Source organism: Plecotus auritus (genome assembly GCF_963455305.1).
Source record: "Plecotus auritus genome assembly, chromosome: 6".
NCBI classification, from domain to species: Eukaryota; Metazoa; Chordata; class Mammalia; order Chiroptera; family Vespertilionidae; genus Plecotus; species Plecotus auritus.
Window position 1 is genome coordinate 64,758,170 of NC_137773.1, and position 17,433 is coordinate 64,775,602.

General features: G+C 38.2%; 1 protein-coding gene across 1 annotated transcript in view; it reads left to right on the forward strand.

Annotated features, from left to right (window-relative positions):
• Positions 1-17,433, forward strand: part of MARCHF1 (membrane associated ring-CH-type finger 1) — a 669,052-nt gene that overhangs the window by 354,184 nt on the left and 297,435 nt on the right.

The following is a 17,433-nucleotide window of genomic DNA, read 5'->3' on the forward strand; positions in this document are numbered from 1 at the left end:
ATATTTAATTAGATTTTTTAAAATTAGCATTCTCTGGTGGTAATGTACACATATTACAGCTGCCAGAGCTAATTGAGCAGCCCCTGAGGGGTCTAAAGGTGTGCTTGGAATTAGCCATGATGGACTGTTTTGATGTATTGTCAGTAATATCTTGTTTTAGAGTATTGTTGAGTAGATCTAAGAGTGCTTTTGACACATGCTACCCTCCATTCTCACAGACTTTCAATTAGCTTCTGATGAGAAGATATTTGGGGATATGAGAAACAGTAATGATTAGGGTTTTTTCCCCACCGGCAACATTTTTTCTGCTCATCCAGCAGTTTTATAGCTGAATTTCTCACTTAAGTGATGTGGCATAATTTCATTTTCCACAAGAGTTGAAATTTATTTGATATTAATTTTGAAGGGCTAGAGCTTTTAGGCGTAAAGACAACAGCAGCTAAACACCCAAAGACAGAGCTGTATTTGCACTGCTGTTTATTCTGAATTTCTGAAATGAGTGCTTCAGTAAATGGGATAAAGGGAGAGATTATAGATGTCTTGGTCATTCCCATAAATTTTGCAAAACCTTCCAATATCTGAAATAGAACACAGCAATTGCTCTACCGGGAAGAGAAATGCCATTCCTGCCGTAAATCTTTACTGCCCACGCCTTCACAACCCATTTGTCAGTCTGTGCTTTTCCATAACAATTTTAACTCTGAAAAAATATCTCCAGGGCTGAAAACTTATTAAAACTCTCTGTGTGGAGTCAGTATGCTGCCTTGGGTGCTCTATAGAGCTGCAAAAAGAGAGAAGGCTGGTCCTCCCCCTAAGGGCAGTAAATCTAACGAGAGCCACAGGCAAATTAAAAGGACTACGTGTATAAGACAGGTGACCAAATATTAATAAAGACACTGACATTTATAAATCAGGCTGAATGAAACGTTTGCCATCAAGTCAGTGAGCTGTTCTACACCAGGAACAGGACAATATTCTAACTCTACTGCTACTCATAATAACTATCGGTGAAATCCTCTGTGTTCTACGCAATGTATTTACCTTATAGTAAATCTTTACCACAGCCCCATAAGATAGCATACACTTAAATTAATAGAGGAAAAGGTTATTAATTTTTTAAAAATTAAGCCTTTATGTATTAAGAGCAGAACAAAATTGAGGGGAAGGTACAGAGATTCTGTATAGACCCTACCCCCACACATGCACAGCCTCTCTCATTGTCAACATCCCCCACCAGAGTGGTTACACTTGTTATAACTGATGAACCTACATTGACAAGTCATCACCAAAATTCTATAGTTTACATTAGGGGTCACTCTTGGTGTTGTACATTGTGTATGTTTGGACAAATGTATAAGGACACATATCTAAGCAATGTGAGGATGAGTGGAAGAAAGTGATTATCATGATGGGCTATGACTGTGGTCGGCAAACTGCAGCTCGCGAGCCACATGCGGCTCTTTGGCCCCTTGAGTGTGGCTCTTCCACAAAATACCACGGCCTGGGCGAGTCTATTTTGAAGAAGTGGCGTTAGAAGAAGTTTAATTTTAAAAAATTTGGCTCTCAAAATAAATTTCAATTGTTGTACTGTTGATATTTGGTTCTGTTGACTAATGAGTTTGCCGACCACTGGGCCATGGAATTTCAGTTTGGTAGAGATAGAGGTGAGAATATAAATTAGGCAAGGGAAAGGAAAAGATGGTGGCTCAGTGGAGATTGGCCAGGGTAGGGTGAAGGAGATGAGATTGAGGGATTTAGAGGTCACTATGTTATCATGGTTATCTATGTGAATATTGAAATTTCCAAGAATTTTTTAGGAGTAGTGGAGAGAGTGAGCAATGAGAGAAGAACGCACATATTTAAGAAATGAAGGGGACTGAATCAATGGTGAATTGCCTGCAATTGAATTAATATGGATGCTGTGGTTTGGTGATATGCACTTGAAAACTGGGGATTTTCAGTAAGGAGCAGGGCAAGAGAATTATCTAGTAACAGCTGTGAGGAGCATGGATGACTCCAACCTCCCAATGCCATGGCACAAGGGCTGTGGGGGTGAAGAGTCATCACTGCCCATGCAAGATAGTAATTTCTGCTTTTCTTTAATTCTCCTTTTTAAGGCACTTGGGAAAATTAATATTTTTGATCAGGACACTGCCAGAGTCAGTGATCAGTTGTCAGGAAGGAAGACTGATATGTCAACAGTGGTTAAAACAGATTAGAGACAGAGGAGAGGAAAGAGATTTTTTTTAAAAAAAAAAGTTGTTATACAAGTCCAGGTGAGAAGTTATAAAAATTCAGGAAGAAAGGGTGCCATAGCAGGAAAGTTGGAGGAAATCCAAGAAAAACACTGTAAGGAAGGAATACCTGTTGTAGTGTAACCCCCATCTTACAAAGGACGCCTCAAAAAAAAGGTCGAATTATGGAGTCATTTATTAAATGCTGGTGGCATACGAGGGAGCAAAAGCGCTCCAGACCTCACAGCCCCGAACAGCTTGCCACATCTGGCTTATATTGGCAGAATATCACAAAAGTATCGATTACAACTTTGGGTTTGGAATGAGGAATCTGTTTCTCGAAAAGCATTCTTTACAGAAGCAAAAAGTAAGCAAGTTAGTTATCTAAAGTATTTACTAATCACTGAATCAACAGAAACACATTATCTGGGACCACTTGGGCAATTTAGGATAATTTGTGCTCTTCTGATTCCGGGACCACTGAGTCAACCGAAACTCAGTTATCTGTAGCTACTGAGACAATTTAGGATCACTATCTGTCCTGGGTCCCAGAGGAATGTGCTTCGATGACCAGTGAGATCACAATCAATGGGATATTCAAACCATCATCAATGGAGTATTGGGATAGCATACATAAGTTCAGAAAATCAAAATAATTTTTAAATGAGTACAGAACCCAAAACAGCAAGGTTAAGATATTAAACAGCAATTTTTACCCAAGTATGGTTGCTACCATACTTCATACCAAGAAGGAAATGGCTGTTCTTAGATTCTCAGAAATACCTAAAAACAATAAGGATAGGATGCTTTATATTGACCATTTGCAGGTCAGAAAACTGAAGCGCAAAGTTGTAAAATGATTCCTTCAAACTGCTAAGTCCACTGTGGTAGAGCTGGAGGCAGAGGTCAGCCATCCTGACTTCCAGACAGTGCTGTAGTACGAACGGAACAACCGGAGCCCAGCCCAATCCTTTAGTTTCTGTCACGGTTTCCTCATCACTGTTATTGCTGTGATAATTAATTTCATGCTAATAAACCCGAATTTGAATAGAACTAGAAATTATCCTTGATCTTTTTCAGCACAACATATATCATAAATTCAAAGGGAAGCAAGAGGACACAGTAAAGATATGAAAGTGTAATAAAAGGGAACTGTTTGCACCGTATATTTTATATTTGGTTTTAGAAAATAATTTTTATTTCACGAAACAGTGATTTCAAAGTGCTATTCACTTTGCCATTCACATTGCTATTCACATTGAGCCACTTTGCTGGAAACATATTTCCCATCTTCAGTTGCATATGTGTTTATTGTTGGGTGGCAGGGCGGGTGGCCTACTGCATGACTGAAAGCTGATGGCAACAGGAGTCAAGGTTAGACCTGAGGGAGGGGCGGGCATCACCTGTGCATTGCCTTCATCTAAATGATAACTCAGTCCCTCGCCGAGCATACCTGCTGACAACGTATGTAATTAAAGCTTCTACTTATAAATGAGTAACCTCAGAAAATCAAAATGAGAAATGAGCTATGCAACCCTCCATTATGCAACCTGATCAGAACAGAAAATCGCTTTTTTTTTTTTTCCCACAGCATTGTAAACAGGGCACCTCCCCAATTTGGAAGAACAGCAGGTTTAGAAACGGAAACTCTGAAATATCTTACCTATCCTTCCTGCCTCCACCTCCACTCTGCACCTTTGATGTTGGAAGGGCAGTGGCTAACCTCATGAACAATGAACTGTGGATAAATATGATCAGCCTCACTTCCATAGCAAACATGGTGCTTGGCATCTGCCAGGCATCGTTGTTTGAGCCAGTTCATCAACTAGGAGTGTAGCTATCTCAGGAAAGCAGCTTGTCTTAAAATGATGTATTCCTACTTGGAGGAGGATTTAATTGGCATTTTGAAAGAAGTAAAGTTGTAAGGTCAATGATGAATTCTAAGTAACTATTATCCTAATTACATAAGTAAACATCTTAATCATTTAAACTGCTGAAAACTTTGTTGATGCAAACTTTCTAGCCATTGCAAATGCATTGTTATATATGTTTGTAGGTAGAAGTGCATATATGTGTGAATGGGTGTACTTCTGATCTTTTGGCAAGATGATTTTACAGTAACTTTAATGTCTACCTATCTCCATTCTAACCAAGTTGGCAATGAAGCTTATCTCTTCATTAACTGATCACTCATTTTTTGATTCTACATATACTAATTATAAATCTCTATAGATTTGTACTGAATGTATTGGATATGTAGCCAAGATTATGGTTCAAATCTTGTTTTAATTTTGTAAATGTATCTTTGTGGAGATTTAGACCAGTAAATAGACAGCTTCATATTTAGACAATATACAGTGGCAAATGCTACAGTCAGGGTACTATAATAACATAGAGGAAAATTGCCAAACTAACCCAGCTTTAAGGAAAGTTTCCTCTTCATTACCTGTCTTGAAGGATGACAGATGCTATCCCACTGTCCCTAATAAGAAATAGTATTATTTTGTACCTGAGATTTCAGTGGCCTTTTAATTTTGATTCACCATCTCTTGCTGCTTCTCCCCTGCCCTGAGATTATGCAAGAACAAGGAGGAAATGAGTGAAACTATTTAATTGAAGTGTCAGAAGTTGGCATTAACCTGTTACTGAGGAACACCATGAGTTTCCCTATGCTATTTGACCAGTGATCAGATTTCGAGTAGGTAATCAGTTTCTTTAATGGTTGAGTCAATCAAGCTGCCTGGGAGCACTTCTTTGATGGTATTGGATCCTGGCTGCCTGACATATGGTGGCTCTCTGGTTACTCTTAATATGCTGTACTGAGACTTAAATGAATGTTTCAGGGAAGTCACTAAATGTCCCTTCATTTTGAATAGGGAGAAGAGTAATTGCTATTAATTTATACATTTATTCAAAAGACACTATATAAGCTTCAACTATGCTTTCCATTTGCATACTTAATGTAGTATTGGAAGACAATTCTCAATGGGAGTCTTGCATTTCTGTGCATCTTTCGAGCAGAGGCACTGACTGTCTTTGTTTCTAACTATTTTTTCAAAGATGTTTGTATAGCAAACAGCATTGATAGAAATTGTGTCTCCATCCAGAGCAAAGGCAGGTTTGTCTACTTCTAGGGCTAAGATCAGGTGGGCTAACTACCTTTTATAAAAGAGCTGGGATTCCTAAGCTCAGGGTTCCTCTCCTGTAATGCAATTCACTGTATGTGCAGGTATCACCAATCCCTCTTTGCATTTATTTTGTGGAAATCTGGGTCCAAGGAACTGGCACAAATCCTCTGGCTATACCTCTTGCTGTGACTAATAAAGTCATTTGCCTTTGACCCTGGGATCTCATGTCTTATGCCAGCATCCATAAAACTGTGGTGGCTAACTAATTAACTTACAAGAAGACCTTTCACAGTTCTTTTTTTAAATTTAATTTTTTTATTGTTTAAAGCATTACATATGTCTCCTTTTTTCCCCATTGCTTTTCACAGTTCTTGATACGTTCTGATAATTTGCTTCCCTTCTACCATCATCTTCTTTCTTTAAGGCGAAAAAAATAAATACATGCATGAATGAGTAATTCTTTTATAAAATAAAACTCTAAATATAATTTCCTTTTTATATCTGTATTCTTCATGACAGATATTTGCTACATGATGTCAAATATAGCAGCTTGTACCTTCTCCACTCGAGCAGCAAACTCAAGCCACAGTGGGCCATCTGGTTAGATTGTGAGCACACTTGAAGTGTCTGCTCTCATTTCAAACACAGCAGTTGCACTCTTATACATCCTACATATTACTTGTCTGTTTAAGATTTTAGGTAATAAATGAATGACCCAATGAAGTAATATACAATAAGGAAGTATTTTAAATAACTACTCTACATTATGCATTTAAAAGTTTTCTAGTCTGGAAGAGAACTGGTTAGGACATAGTATTCATGCTTTCCCTCCATTTTCCTTTGTTAATTTAAATGTGAAACTTAGCCTGGCCTGTATGGCTCAGTGGTTGAGCATCGACCTACGAATCAGGAGGTTCCAGTTCAATTTCTGGTCAAGGTACATGGTTGTGGGCTCGATCCCAGTATGGAGGCTTGCAGGAGGCAGCTGATAGATGATTCTCTCTCATCATTGATGTTTCTATCTCTCTCTCCCTCTCACTTCCTCTTTGAAATCAATAAAAATATATTTTAAAATAAATAAATGTGAAACTCGGTGAGCAGATGAGGCCATTTAACATTTTTATATCTTATTTTTTACATGTTTAAAATTAAATTGTTAAAATGCCAGTGGACTGAGGGTTTTTTTTGTTCATCTGTTTGTTTGTTTAATCTGTGGAGACCATTTATTGTTTCATTGAAATGGGACAAGTTAATACTGGATACTATCATTTGATGATTGTGAAATGCAAAGCAGGACACAGTCTTGTACCTAAATTATTTGCTAATTAAAGATAAGGCCAACATATATGTTATTAATCATCCCTAGGAGGACAGTTATTAAGTCATATAGATTGGAGGAGGAAAAACAAAAGTGCAGGGCAATTTGTTGCTCTGCTTTTGGGGTTACCCTGCTTTGCTGCATTTGGATTGGCTCTTAGATGGTGAAGGAATCAATGATCCACTAATTCACAGTTGTGTGCAAGTCAGGGGAAAGAGACCCAGGTCCTTAGGAAACAGCATAGCCTCTATGGGAACACTCTGTGGAGTCCTTGCTTGTCTTGTGCAATGATGACAGCTTTTTTCTCCTTTTGGGTGTTCCTTTTTAATTTTTATTTATTTATTTTTATTTTATGAATTGAGAGAGTTCATATATTTTCATAGGCAAAAGTACTCCTTTGTGCAACCTATTTTGAAATAAATGCTATGGATCTACAGGCATACCTTGTTTTACTGTGTTTCACTTCATTGCTCTTCACAGGTACTCCATTTTTTTTACAAATTATAAGTAACCCTGCTTCTAGCAAGTCTATCAGTGCCATTTTCCCAGCATCATTTATTCACTTTGGGTCTTTGTCACAGTTTGGTAATTCTCACACTATTTCAAACTCATTTTTATTATATTTATTATGGTGATCTGTGATCAGTCATCTTTGATGTTACTATTGTAATTGCTTTGGGGTACCACAAAGACGGCCAATTATTTAGTAAATGTTGTTTATGTTCTGATTGCTCTATTGACCAGCCACCCCCATCCCCTCCTTGGGCCTCCTTATTCCCTGAGACATGACAACATGGAAATTAGGCCAATTAATATCCCTACAATGTCCTCCAAGTTTTCAAGTGAAAGGAGGGGTATCATGTCCCCCACTTTAAATCAAAAGCTAGTAATGATGAAGCTTAGTGAGGACGGCATGTTGAAAGCCTAGACAGGCCAAAAGTTAGGCCTCCTGCCAAACGGGCAAGTTGTGAATGCCAAGGGGAAGTTTTTAAAGGGAATTAAAAGCGCTACTGCAGTGAACACACAAATTATATGAAAAGGAAACAGCCTAAAGTTGATATGGAAAAGTTTTAGTGGTCTCAATAGATCAAACTAGCCACAGCATGTCCTTAAACCAAAACCTAATCCAGAGCAGGGTCCTAAGTCTCTTCAATTCTGTGAATGCTGAGAGAACTCAGGAAGCTGCAGCAGAAAAGCTTGAAGATAGCAGAGACTGGTTCATGAGGTTTAAGGAAAGGAACCATCTCTAACATAAAGGTTCAAGGTGAAGCAGCAAGTGCTGATGTGGAAGCTGCAGCAAGTCATCCAGAAGATACAGCCAAGGTAATTAATGAAAGTGACTAAGCTAAACAACAGATTTCCAGTGTAGGTGAAACAGCCTTTTTTTAGAAGATGCCATCTAGGACTTTCATAGCGAGAGAGAAGTCAATGCTTGGCTTCAAAGCTTCGAAAGACAGGCTGTCTCGGTTATTAGGGACAAATACATCTGGTGACTTTAAATTGAAGTTAATTCCCATTTACCATTTTGAAAATCCTTGGGCCTTTCAGGATTAAACTAAATCTACTCTGACTGTGTTCTATAAAAAAAAAACAACAAAGCCTGGGTGACAGCACATTTATTTACAACATGGTTTACTGACTATTTTAAGCCTGCTGTTGACACCCACTGCTCAGAAAATAAAGATTCTTTTCAAAATATTACTGCTCATTGACAATGCACCTGGTCACCCAAGAGCTCTGATGGGGAGATGTACAATGAGATTATTGCTTTTTATGACTGCTAACACAACATCCATTCTGCAGCCCATGGATCAAGGAGTAATTTCAAGTTTCAAGTCTTATTATTTAAGAAATACATTTTGTAAGGCTGTAACTGCCATAGATAGTGATTCCTCTGATGGATCTGGGGAAAGTAAATTGAAAATCTTCTGGAAAGAATTCACCAATCCATATGCCATTAAGAACATTCATGATTCATAGGAAAAGGTGAAAAAAAATCAACATTAAGAGGAGTTTGGAAGAAGGTGATTTCAGCCCTCATGGATCACTTTGAGCTATCCAAGACTTCAGTAGAGGAAGTAAATGCAGACATGGTGGAAATAGCAAGAGAACTAGAATTAGAAGTTGAGCCTAAAATACATGACTGAATTGCTTCAATCTCATGATAAAACTTTAATTGATGAGTTGTTGCCATATATGGATACCATAGAAAGTGGTTTCTTGAGATGGAATCTACTCCTGGTGAAAATGCTATGAAGATTGTTGAAATGACAGCAAAGAATTTTGAATAGCACATAAACTTATGCTACAGAGAAATTGTTTGTGAGTCAGTTGATGTCAGAACCTTTATTGTTGTCTTATTTTAAGAAGTTGCTATAGCTTCCCCAAAAGGGGTAGCAGGTTAAAACAAGACCTGCTACCAGCAAAAATATTACAACTCACTTTTGGTTAGCACTTTTAGCAATAAAGTATGTTTTAATTAAGGCATGTACATTGTTTTTAAAATATAGTGCTATTGCATACTTAATAGACTACAGTATAGTGTAAAACATAGCTTTTATATGTACTGGGAAACCAAAAAATTTGTGTGGCTTGCTTTATTGTGATACTCACTTATTATGTTAGTCTGGAATTGATGGTCTGCCTGTATATCTACTGGACATTTATGTTAACCTTTAAAAATGAGAAAACAAAACAAAATAAGAGCAATGTGCAAATAAATTAATTGGGAACATCAGCTTTATGTTCTTCAGTTAACACCTTTTATTGTAGATTTTTCTCTTTCAAATGCAGATGTTAAAATTATTCACCATATGAGCTACCAAAGCCATATCTCCATGGGGTCTAAGTACAAAATCAGGAATACAATTACTCATCTTCTCAGGGTGAAAATTTAATTACTGTTTTATGCTACCAAGATCAAGCACGGAAATAATTATTAATAAATCATACACAACAGAACTCTCAAAATTGTGACCTGACAAGATTTTGGTGACCTTTTCTGTCTTCACATGGCGTCTCCTGGTCTTTGAAACTGACTATAGCCTCTGGTATTTGAAATATAGGTTGATTATGCTAATAGGATAAAGTCAGAAAAATAAATATAAACAATAATCCCATTTCCAACTTGCCTGACACAATCTGAATATTTATACATTTATCAGACACTAGTCTGTTCCTGGTGTACTAGGAAGCAAAAATGGTCAGTTTGGGGGTTTGACAGAAATTTTACCAGTGATAACAGACATTTGGCTTTTCCCAAGTTAATGAGATTTCCAGAATTTAACTATTATAAATCCAAAAATACACAATTATTATATAAAACAGCCTATCTATATATCTATAGGACTTTGAACTTATTAGCATCAAGGGCTAAGTGTTCATCTGACCAGTAGCTATGATGTACAATGACCACCAGGGGGCAGATGCTTAATGCAGGAGCTGCCATGACACACATTGGCCTGGTACCGATAAACCAACACACAGCGTCCCTCAAGTGGGATACAGGCCCCACCACCCCGGAACGACACCACACCAAATCACAGCCAATGCTGCCAAGACCCCCATGTCACAAAATGTGGCCCATAGCCCAGCCCAGCCCAGAAACAGTTACTGCGGGCACCAGGTAATGATGTCACATAACAACGCCCAGCTTCCTCTCCCTGGTGACTAGTCTCCTTGGAGTTTCTTCAGCCCAGGAACCCAACTTGCTTTATAGCCAGGTGCAAACATTTTACAGTTTAAACAAATGTTTGTGAAGCGTTTTCCTGTGCCTCATCTCATTTGATCCTCACAGAAGTCCTGGAGTAGGTAGATAGGAGACTTTCTTTTATTAGCTGGAAAACAGAGATTTAGAAAGCTTAGAAACTTGACCCAACTGGAAAGAAGTAAGAAATGGTGGAACTTGAAAATGACTTCAGGTTTTCTCACTGCACAGAATATAGTCAAACACTGCTGCAGTTAAATATTTTACCCTTTGTTCTCCCTGCGTGATCTACAAGAATAATCTGCTTCCTGTTGATATTTACTGCTGTGTTGCTGACAATTACCTGAAAGAGAAGTTGGGGGTGGAGGGGGTGCTTCACTGGGCCAGAAAAAAGTTTAGCTATTCAAAAAGCAGGTCTAATTAAGCAAGTTTATCTATATCTATAAAAGGCACATTTGCGATACATATAAAGCTCTTGCTGGTGCCAATCGCACACCTATGATTTGATCTGTCATTGTCGATTGAGAATTTGGTTGACACTTCTATTATAGAGAAAGGGCGAATAGCAATATTAAAATATTTCTTTTAATTAATTTCCTTTCAATGTGCACAAATCTGTGCACTGGGCCACTAGTGTGTGTGTGTGTGTGTATATATATATATATATATATATATATATATATATATATATAAATATATAAAAGCCTAAGTGACCAAACATCTGAACGACCGAATGACTGGTCAACCGGTCACTATGATGCACACTGTCCACCAGGGGACAGCTACTCAATGCAGGAGCTGCCCCCTGATGGTCAGTACACTCCCACAGCCAACCTCCTGCGGTCCCTCCCCACCGGCCTACTAGCCCTGATCAACGGCCAGGCCCAGGAACCCCACCTGTGCACGAATTCATGCACCAGGACTCTAGTTATATTATATAACATATTGACCATAAGTACAGTGAAAAATAATAAAAAGCAAATAATAAGTAATAAACATAAATAAGAATAAGTAATAAATATATAAATAAAAATATATAAATAGGAAAGTAGAAAATGCTCTGAGTATTTAAATAGGGGATGTAATGCAGGAAGCTCTTTCTACAGGTAATAGAATTGGTGGTAAATCATCTCATTCCACTATATGATATGGAATATAATTCCTAATTCCTTTCAGATCTTGGGACAACCCTCTTCCCTAAAAAACACTAGCATCAAAATTATTCCATCAAAATATACTATCAAATATCTCTCATTGTTACAATCATCTACAGAGGCCCGTTATTCCTTGAAAATGTTAGCTCCAGGATAGTGATCTTCAAAATTTTTCTCTTTTCTGTGCAAAATAGATATCTCTCTTAAATATTGTTCATGTGATAATTGATCTTGTAAGTCATTTCTTTGTCCTTCTCCAATATTCTTGTCTCTTTCCTAACAAAGCCATCTCTTCTTATGGCCAGTCCATTCAATAGTGGTGAGAATGCTGTTTAATACAGTACTACTAAAGACTGAATGTTTGTGTCCCCCCAAATTAATTTGTTGAAACCTAATCCTCTTGGTGATGGTATTTGGAGGTGGTGTCTTGAGGATGGAACCCCCATTTGTGCCCTTATAAAAGAGACCTTCCTCATTTCCAAGCCAGGATACAGCAAAGAAATGGCCATCTATGAACCAGGAAACAAGTCATCATCAGACACTGACTCTGCTTTCACCTTTATCATGACTTCCTAGCTTCCAAAACTGTGTAAGAAAAAAAAAATTGATGTTTATAATCCTCTTAGTCTATGGTATTTTGTTGTCTGAACAGAGAAAAACAATCAGACGTGTTGCTCAATAGTCAGAGCGTCAGCACACTTCTGACACCAGACCTGTGGGGGTTTTTCCCACAACAAGCAATTCTCTGAAACACCAGCTGGGTGTCCTGTGATTTTAATGCAGTGCTAACACTATCAACTTATAGTGTCAGATCCCACAGGTTAAAGGACTCAATCCCATAAGACTGCCTCCATCACTAGTAAGTAGAGGTCCCCAAGTTACCCAGAAACTTCTGTCCAACTTAGCTACAAATTGAGGTTCCCATGACCCCCTTTTTGGATTGGATTCATTTGCGGGAGTGGCTCACAGAACTCAAGGAGACACTTATTTATGTTTGCCAGTTTATTGAAGGAAATGATAGAGAATACTGATGGACAGCCAGAGGAAGGCATAACATAAGGTGAGGTCTGGGAAAGTCCTAAGCTCAGAAACTTCTGTACCTGTGAATTTGGGGTGCATTACCTGCCTAACCTGGAAGCTCTCATAACTCATATCAATGGAATTTGGTGGGGGACTTTCTCATGTAGGCATGATCAATTATTAACTTTATTTCCAGCCCCTCTTGCCTCCCTGGAAATAAGCGGTCAGGCTGGAAATCCCAAGCTTCTAATCATGGCTTGGTATTTCTGGTGACCATCCCCCATCCAGGGGCCAACCAGGAACCCACTCCGAATCACCTCATTTTAGAACAAAAGATGCTGCTAGTGCTCTTATCACTTAGGAAATCACAAGGGTTTTAGGAGCTCTGTGCCTGGAGCCACAGGCAGAGACCAATATATAAAGTTTCTATTATCTCACACATGTCACCCTCTGAGTCCTCATTTACTGAAACTCAGCTCAAACATTAATCCAGAGCTCAATAGCGTTGATACCATACTGGAATAATTGACATAATTTACTGAGTACATGGATTTGCTTAGATACATGCTTCCAGCTCACAGGGGCCATATTTAACAATTTTGCATCCTCAATATTCTGAACAGTGTCTGGTATGTAGGGCAGAAATTAAACAGAAGCAACATAATAGTGTTTGCTGCACACACAGCAGTGAGGGTATGGGAGGGATGTTATGCTCCTCCAAGAAGAGGGCCTTAGGTCGCCTCCCAAAAAACTTCAGAGAGCTTGTGTCTTGCTGAACTTCCAACTTTTGCCTTAAGTGCTTAGAAAATGATTTGTCTGGCATGCCAGCATATGATACATTCCTCAGGAGTGAGCTCTGACCTAATTAAACAGATATATGAAGCCAGGATGCAGTTTACCAATCAGCAGTGAGAAATGGATGTCAGGCAGACAAGGATATTCAAGATGCAAATGATCAGTGCGTTTTGTTGCTAAAGACAGTCCTATGGAAGGATCTTCAATAAATACATGTTGAGGTAATACTAAATCAAGGTTGAAATCTGCAGATTTCACCAGGTGACAGTTGGAAATGCAGGTCCAGACTTCAAGGGACAATTCTGGGTTGGGAAGTTTGGTATTTGAAGATATCAAAATGGAAAATACTTTTAGGTATGAGACTGGGTCAGTGGGAAAAAAAGGATTCAGGGCAAAGGTTGGGTAATCCTTGACTTTTTTATTCTATCTTTCAAAAATGTCTCTTCATCTTATAGGAGCAAGATTCATTGTGCCTGAAGCTTATGTTGTTCTGGACTTTGAACTTATTAGCATCAAAGATCTTTCAGATTTCTCTTGCCCAAAGCCCCTTTCTTTTAAACCTGCACCAAGGAAAATGCAATACACCCTTCACTTTGGAGGAAGAAATCTTATGTAGTTTTCCCCCAATTACAAAAGGTTTTTCCCTCCTTCAATTATACTCCCCCCCGCCATTTTCCTCCTATATGAACAGAAGAAACTCCAACCCCATACTATTTTCTGTTTACTATATTGAACATACCTAGTCACAGTTTTTGGATGATTTTTGGTAATAGCTCCTAGCATCTATTTTCCTTGTAAATTGCCTCAAAATAGTTTAAACCAGGCGGTCTTCAAATATTTTTAATGAGCCACTTTATTATGTATAAATATTATTTTCCCAATATATTTTATTTGTTATACTTATTGTAAAATATACATTATTATAAAACATGCACTCCCGATATATTTTATTTTGTTATATTTATTAATAAGCTACCTACAATAAGCTAAACCCTGGATCGTTATACTGTATACACTATAAAACACACAAAAAAATAACAAGTGTTAGTGAGAGTGTGAAAAAAAGGGATCTCTTGTGTATTGTTGGTGGAAATTTAAATTGGTGTAACCACTATGGAAAACAGTATGGAGGTTCCTCAGAAATTAAAAAATATAACCACCATATGATCTAGCATTTCCACTTCTGGGTATTTATTTGAAGAAAACAAAAACAATAATTCCAAAAGTTATATGCCTTCCATGTTCATTGCAGCATTATTTACAGCATAAAGATATGAAAAACAACCTAAGTGTCTATTGATGGATAATTGGATAAAGAAATTGTGGTATTGCCCAGCTGGCATGGCTCAGTGATTGAGTGTCAACCTAAGAACTAAGAGGTCATGGTTTGATTCCTGATCAGGGACATGCCCAGGTTGCAAGCTCAATCCCCAGTAGGGGGTGTGCAGGAGGCAGCTGATCACAATGATTCTCTCTTATCATTGATGTTTCTATCCCTCTCTGCCTCTCCCTTCCTCTCTGAAATCAATAAAAATATTTTTTTTAAAAAATAATAGAAATTGAAAATATGAAATAAATCTATTATATAGTTTTTCAATTTTTTATTTTATATTTTTAAATGTTATCTATTGTGATGGGTTCGTACAACCATCAACTAACATTGCAAAGGCCAAAGAGAGTGGGTATACCACACAGGGGATATGCAGCATCTTGCAAAGAGTAATCTTAAAATTGTTAGCTATTTGTGACTTAATTTAAGATCTGGTTAAATCATCACTATTTTGTATCTGTATTGTGCCTGATGAAGAGCTTGCCATTCCTTTTTACAATTATTTCTGGCTTGTGTTACTTTATTTTTAATCATCAACTTGTGTGTGTGTGTGTGTGTGTGTGTGTGTGTGTGTGTGTGTGTGTTTTAATATATTTTATTGATTTTTTACAGAGAGGAAAGGAGAGGGAGAGTTAGAAACATCGATGAGAGAGAAACATCAATCAGCTGCCTCCTGCACATCCCCTACTGGGGATGTGCCCGCAACCAAGGTACATGCCCTTGACCGGAATCGAACCTGGGACCTTTGAGTCTACAGGCCAACTCTCCATCCACTGAGCTAAACTGGTTAGGGCTGTGTGTGTGTTTTTAAGACACCAATAAGCTTTTGTCCAATGAAGGTTAATTTACTAAACAAGATTAAATCATCTTAAAATTCACTTAAAATTCACTTCTGACTAAACTAAGAGAGGTTAAAATATGTTGAAAATAAATGATTGAGTGAGGTAGCCACATCTATTCCTTCTTATGTGGGACAGACACTTATCCCTCAAGGAAACTTACATGTGTGTAACAGACTGAGCAAGGAGCTGGTAGCAGTCATTGCAAATTAGAGTTTAGTAAAGCTTAGTTTTCTTTATATTTATATATATGTGAATATGTATATTTTCCTCCTGAGGCCTACACTCTGGTTCACTTGCTTATTCTCCTTTGGACTCCCATTAATTTAAATGCAGGACTTTTCCAAATTTATCCCCAAATGTTATCATCCACTGCGAAAAATAGCTCACATTCCTGGAGATTGGGACATTCGCTTTAAAGTGACAGTAAACTTTTTCTTTTTTAATTTTCTTGTTATATTTTTTAAAATCTTTCATAGTAAAAAATAGCTTCAGTATTCATTCAGGCATATCAAATTTTAGATAAAGTACTTTTTTTCAGTTACTTTTTTCTAAAATGTATCTTCGTCTGTCCCCTGGCTTTGGCTATGTCCTAGTAGTGCGTTTATGGATTACAATTTTGAATAAAAGGTAAAAGAGATCTCATTGATAATATTCATGGTGATTTTAAATCAATCATCCTATTTATGGTTATGTTTCAAAGCTCTGGTGTCCCCAGAAACACCTGTGAGCTTCCTTGTTACCAGGAGATCTTGGAACTGGAGACTGTCATAAAAGATGAGAGGTCAGGGGAATGAATGGAGGTGCAAGTACCGATGCTATTTTATTACCTTTGTCCCCATGACCTCTCAGAGGCGAGAGAGGCTAGGGACACTCCATTTACAATTTTATTTATACACTAGAGGCCCGGTGCACAAAATCTGTGCATAGTGGGAGGGTGGTCCTTCAGCCCGGCCTACACCCTCTCCAACCCAGAACTCCTCAGGGGATGTATGACTACTGGTTTAGGCCCCATCCCACAAGGACATCCCTCTTGCAATCTGGAACCGCTGGCTCCTAACCACTCGCCTGCCTGCCTGCCTGATCACCCCTAACCACTCTGCCTGCCTGCCTGACTGCCCCTAACTGCTCCCCTGCTGGCCTGATTGCCCCTAATTGCTCCCCTGCCAGCCTGATCGCTCCTAACCACCTCTGTCTTGGCCCCCACACCCAGGACCCAGGCTTCCCTCTGGCCAGCCGCAGGCACCTGGGACCACGGGCGGCTTCACCCAGGCCTGGCTCTTTCAGAAAGGACATCTGGAAGGTCATCCGGAAGATGTCCAGTCTAATTAGCATATTACCCTTTTATTAGTATAGATAATTTTAAGAAAAATGAAGGAATGCTCAAATATGATCATAAAATAGAGTACATTTGAAGATAGAAAAGGAAACCATCTACTTAGGTGACACTAGGGCTATGTTTATTTTATAATTATTAAGTTTACTTAATATAAGACTCTCTTCCCCTTTCTGTATGGAAATATTTTAAGCAGGGATTTGGTCCTCAGGTGTAAGGGGATGTGTTACCCCTAAAAGGATCTCTTAGGAGATCACTTAAGCTGGACCATTCTACAATGTTACAGTTCCCTGGGCTAGTCCAATAAAGGATTTGAGCACATCTGACATTCAACCATCAAATACTAATTTGGCAATGACTATTTTGTCAATAGTAATTATGAAAGGAAATACCTTCATCCACTAAAGATCTATGAACATCAATTTGCTATTGTGATAGATTTATTGCATGTCCTTAGGTTTGATACAGACTGGGGCAGGTCAAGAGCTCAATATGGTGGTACATGGGCTGAATATTTACCAGTAGTGCTTTGTAAATAGGGTTGCCAGGTTTAGCAAATAAAAATATAGAACA